This window comes from Mastomys coucha, unplaced genomic scaffold, assembly GCF_008632895.1.
Source record: "Mastomys coucha isolate ucsf_1 unplaced genomic scaffold, UCSF_Mcou_1 pScaffold20, whole genome shotgun sequence".
Lineage (NCBI taxonomy): Eukaryota > Metazoa > Chordata > Mammalia > Rodentia > Muridae > Mastomys > Mastomys coucha.
In genome coordinates this window covers 61,195,543-61,201,193 of record NW_022196903.1, presented here as the reverse complement: position 1 = coordinate 61,201,193, position 5,651 = coordinate 61,195,543, and the positions used below count along the sequence as shown (strand labels likewise).

The following is a 5,651-nucleotide window of genomic DNA, read 5'->3' as shown; positions in this document are numbered from 1 at the left end:
CCCCCCCCCCCCAGCATCTAGAAACCAAATTTACCCTTGAAAGTGCAGGTAATTTTCACAGCTAATCTCACCGCTCCCTGGGGCTTTGAAAATACCTTTGTGATGATAAAGAATCAGAGCTCCTGGGCCTGACACTGTTGTTTCACAAGACTGTGACTCTCCAGGTACTTTTTCAACTTAGGATAAATCCAACAGCTCACCCATGTGTCATTCCTGCATGCTTTATGTAAGATGTGGTTTTGGAAGGGGTCTGGCTGTGGTTCTGTTTGTCATGTGGGTAACAGACCCTCCTCCTCTGTGCCCTCACCCTCCCCGGGCTTCTATGACCTGGCTCCAATGTGGATGTGGTTATCTCTCTGCTTATCTGTTTCTGCTGCTTGCCCGGTGTGTGGTGTGTCTATCTTGCTCACTATGTCCCCTCCAACAGCTGACTCGGGGACAGCTGATCTTTCTGGAATAGTCAGCAAATCCCAAATTGCTTGTGCCAGAAGACTCCAGAGACAGGGAATGGCTGTGTTAGGCTGGGTCAAGGGAGAGGGAGAGGCTGGAGGGCAAGCTTGGGTACAGAGAAGGAGTTGGAGGAGGGGCTGCATTTAATGGAGTGTGGCATGGGATTGGAGGAAGGGAAGGCTGCTGGAAATGAGCACAGAAGCCTTCCCCAAGAGGTCTGTGAAGCCATCTATCTAAGCATCCACTAATTTACACACCTATTATGTGGGAGACATTTTACTAGGCACTAGGAATGACACAGGTACAAAACAAGGTCCTCATTTTCATGCAGATGATATTTAAATATGACAAACAAAACCAATGCCATACCCATGCTTTGAGATGAATCCTGAAATTGGATAAGGGTCTGGAGGGAAGGCCTCTGAGGAAAGAGCAGTTTAGTGAAGACCTAGATGAAGTTGAGCAAAAACCATGTGGGTAATGTAATTGAGAGAAAACCATGTGAGCTAATCGGGGAAATGTAGGCCAGCCAAGGGACAAAGATATATCAGGCCTTGAGACAAGTCTGGGCCTAGTATCAAGGAAAGATGCCAGTAAGATGAAATATGGAGGAATAATAATATTCACAATTCAAAATGCTTCAAAACAGAAAAGGTTTTAGTATAGACATGACACCCAAAAAACCTTTTGGATTTATAACAATTCAGATTTAATGGTTTTGGGGGTAAGGAATGTTCAACATTTATAATCTTTGCAGGCATTGTCTAACCTGAAAACTCTCAATTCCCTTCTGGTCCAAGCATATTGGATAACTGGATCGTTAACCTGAATTAGCTCACATATTTCTCACAAATACTAAAAGGGAGAGACTTGAGTCACCCTGTTTATGGTGAGGAGACAGAAGCATGGGCAGATGGAACTTGCCCGAGCACACACAGCTCATGTGTGCCGAGTCTGGGTCCATGCTCCAGACTCACTCCTAACCACAATCTGTCCTTGGCTTGGAGCCTCAGCTTTGTTTTGTGCAGCAATGATCCTGCTGCCCTCTGGTCCACATTGGTATTTCAAGGTGAAGCTTGGTATCATTTAGGCTCGGGTCTGCCTTAGCATCCACATGTACATGTGCTGTGGGTTTGAGGAAAAAAAAAAAAAGAGTAGGCAAAAGAATGTCAGTAGGAAGAAAAGGGAGAAGTGAGGCATTTTTGAGATGGTTAGAACCACCAAAGAGAGTTATGAGGTGTTTGAGGACACCGAAGAAGAAGAAGAAGCATCAAGATCTTCCTGGAGGAAAGGGGGTGCTCTGAAGCCAAGTCATCCTAGCAAAGGAAAGGGTGCCAACCAGCCTTGGCTTCCTTCTTCTTCTTTGGTGAACCCTGAGTGTGGTAAAAGTCACTGCTCTCCTGGTAGGTTCTACTTTTAACTGTCAGCTAAGAGCTGACCACTTTCTTCCTGCCTCCTTCGTTCTGATCCCCTGCTGGTTTCCTCAGGAGTTGAAGCAGCCAAGAAGTGAGAAGAGCCCCAGAGGCTGCAGATGCCTCTTGGACTTTGCTCACAGGCAGGAAAAGTGTTTTGGATGCAACAGAATCTTTTGCAAAATGGTCCTTTCCCTGAATGCCAGCATAGGGCAACTGCGGCTAAGGGATGGGATCCGGTTGAGAAAGGCCACGCCTACTCATCCAGCTGGTTCTGGAAGAATAAAGGAGGCAGGAAGGAGCCTTGGAACCACAAGAAAGGCAAAATCAACAGCTGGGTGTGAAGAAACCCCCACAGCCTGGCAGGGCTGGGGCCTCCTCTGCCAACCATACTTCCTACAGCCCTGGCCCTTATTTTCTTCCTCAGCGGGGAGAAAGAGGTGTGGAAGTGGGTGGCTCTCAGGAGAGTGTGGCAGTTTTGAAGTAAAGAGGAGTTGTTTCTGATGTCTGCCTGGAGGTAAAGCTGGGTCCCACAGGAATGAATTTGTGGTTCCGGTAAAAGGAGCAATGTTGACAAGGAATTCTTGGATTGGTCTCATGTTCTTAAAAGCTGCTGCCAAGCCAAAGAGGGAAGGGAAGTTCAGCAGAGAAGTATGTGCTGAGTCTCCCTGCCCCCCAACACCCACACAGACTTGGCCTCCACTGCCAATCAGCACATGACTTAGGCCCTCTAACCAAAGTTCTACCATGAGGGAATTTTGCTGGCAGGACCCGGAGTTCAGGGGCATAAAATTCAAATGAGAGGGGTATCTCTAAGCAGGGTCAGCCTGAGCTGAGAGCCTTGTGGCCTCTTAAACTTCTTTATCAAAGAGGAGAAAAATGACCAAGCAGAGCCAAACCAGCTCAAAGAAGCCGTTCTAGGAGCCAGAGAGATCCCCGAAGAAGAAGCTCCATATTTGACACTTATGGCAAGAGGGGGTGTGGGATGCCCCCTTTCCAGATCGATTCCATGTCCCATAAATCAGTCACAGAAAGCTGAGGGCCATTTGGCTACCTGACCAGCTCCCAGCTCTGGAACACTTGACCTTAGATAACTCACTTAGCTTTGCTCTCTTAGTTCCCTTGTCTGTCAAACAAACTAAAAAAGTCCACATAACCAAGTTCCTAGACATATTTAGAATAAGAACATGTACTTTTAGAGCTGAGCTATACCTTGCAACCTCTTGATATTTTGTAGTGTTCTCGAAAATTTTCCATTAGCATCTGTCAGGAGACACATCTTTTTTTCTTGGGGCCTTTTTGATTATGAAGTCCTAAGCTAAGGCTCAGCTGAGGTTTGGGTGGAGAGATGGTGTGATAGATTACTGCCAGGGCACAGCTCTGAGCAGGAATAGGAGGTAGAGTTGAGCTTCAGCTGAGATGGAAATCCCAAAGTGCAGATTTCATTCTCTGTCCTTTGGATCTTCCCAATCAACACAGTTAAGCCTACGAATGATGGGAGGGATACTTTACATCTGCATCCTGAAACTGGAAAACAGAGTCATCTCTCTTTTTTTCTGAGGCAAGATCTTACTGTACCTCATACTGTCCATACTGTTCACAAATTTATAATCTTGCCTCGACCTCCCCAGTGGTGGGATGACAGGCACCATTACACCTGACTCTCAGATTTTAATTTATATTACTATTGTTGTTGTTGACTGGGTCTCCTATAGCCCAGGATGGCATCTAACTTGTTATATGTAGCTGGGGCTGGCTTTGGATTCCTGTCTGTATCTTTCAAGTGCTGGGAATTCAGGTTTCTGCTACATGCCCAGTTCTCTCTCTCTCTCTCTCTCTCTCTCTCTCTCTCTTTCTCTCTCTCTCTTTCTGTGTGTGTGTACATGCATGCCTGCACATGTACATGAACACTCATGCATATCATACTTATACACACATGCACATGTAGGGGCCAGAGGTCAATATAGGGTTGTCCTCAATAACCCTATATGTTGTTTTTTTTGGGACAGGCTTTCTCCCTGAATCTAGGGAGCTTGCTGACTGGCTAGACTAGTTGGCCATTGAGACCTGAGTATCTTCCTGCCTCTACGTCCTCAGTGCTAGGATTGCAGGCACTGTCACTGCACCTGGCTTTTGTGCGGGTGCGGGTTTATCAAACTCAGATCCTCATGCTTCCATGCCTAGTACTCTATCTATTAGCCATTTTACCACCCCTAAAATTTAAATTTGAACAAATCAACAAACCCAATCAGTTGAAATTGTTATTTACACAAAAATTAAATAGACAACATGTGGCTGCATTTTTAAAAATTAACTTGAGATTTTAAGTGTACGAATATTTTGTCTTCAAGGATATAAGTGTACCACGTACAAGCCTGGTGTTCATGGGGGTCAGAAAAGAGCATTAGATCCTTTGGAACTGGAGTAATACATGCCTGTGTCTACCAAGTAGTTCCTCTGCAAGAACGACAAGTGTTCCCGACCCCTGGGTCATCTGTTCAGCCTGAAGCTGTTGTTTTGTGAAGCACAGTCCCAGGCCTTTCCTTTCTCCCTCTCTGGTAGTGCCAACATCCCATGTATATTCCGTGGCACATGATGTGCACAGCCTGCCTACCTTCCACAGCCTCACTCTCAGTAGGCCTGCTGCTGAGTACCGATGCTGGGGATTTGCTTCTGAATCCTAGCGAGTGACTTGTTTTACTTCACTCGGTTTTTTTTTTCATGCCAGGCTGCAAATGAAAGGCCACGCTTTGTCTGAAGCTCTTAGATCAGGGGTTTATTGCCAGACCACAGGCTGATGGGGCTTCATGCTTTCCAAACAGAACTTGGTGGGGATCCCTCAGGAGCTGTTTGAGGCACATGCCACTCGGTCCTTTAGCCTTAGCATAGCAGAGTCCTAGTGGTTATCCTCCATAGTTTAGCTGGCCGGAAACTGCAGGGCTAATGATTAGAGAGTACAAGTGTGTTTTTCCTCAGCTTCAATAGGGATTCAGGCCTTATTTGGGAGGAAAGCTCCCAAGATTCTGTGCTAGATAAACAAGCTGAGAAACAGCAGATCTAGTCTGCAAAGGTGCCCTGCTCATGGTCACTTGAACTGGGGTGCTCCTGTCATAGCTAGATGACAAAAAGTCACTGAAGAAAACACTGGGTTAAAAAAGAATGTTTTGTTTTCATTCCAGTTCCTGGAGGCACCCAGATGCAGTATCACACTGGCTGAGAACAATGGCAGACCTGGGGACTGTGTCATTGTGGACTGCTGGTTCTGCACTGTTGATTGAGCTTGACAAGGTTTCCCGCTCCAGTAACTGACCAGTGCCAGCAAACAGCTGGCGTGTCCAGCCTTTGTTTTCAGGCCTTTTAATTGGGCTGTATGATTCTTGGAATAAATGGAATTGATGAGTTGTTTAACTTATTAATCAAACATCAGAGTTATTAAAGGGACAGTTACATGCCCCAGAATGTGTTTGGGTTTGTGGAGGGCTCAAAATAGGATGCTAATCCCAGGCAGGAGGGATGATTCCAATTTCTCATGGCTATTGTGAGGACTTAGAGGCTGTGGAGAGAGGGCCAGGCCCAAAGCAGGAGGAGACTGGACTCCCTCCCTGTTTCCAGCACAGCCCACTCTCTTAGCCTGAATCTACTTATCACATCATAGCCAGAGACACTGAGCAGGTTCATAACTAAAACCTCCCGTTGTACAGTGAGTCAGATCCAAGCTCTGATCTGAAAGAGCCCCTGTTCTATCCCATCCAGCCCTTGTTTCCATCTCGTACTTGCCTCAGCCCAGCC

The 5,651-nt window shown here is 46.4% G+C and overlaps 1 long non-coding RNA gene across 1 annotated transcript in view; it reads left to right on the top strand.

Moving 5' to 3' along the window:
* The window catches only part of LOC116099019, a 63,698-nt gene extending 58,435 nt beyond the window's left edge, over positions 1–5,263 (top strand). Inside the window, exon 5 of the long non-coding RNA XR_004122041.1 lies at positions 5,042–5,263. This is a non-coding gene — a long non-coding RNA (uncharacterized LOC116099019). The remainder of the gene's footprint in view (positions 1–5,041) is intronic.
* The last annotated feature ends 388 nt before the right edge of the window (positions 5,264–5,651 follow it).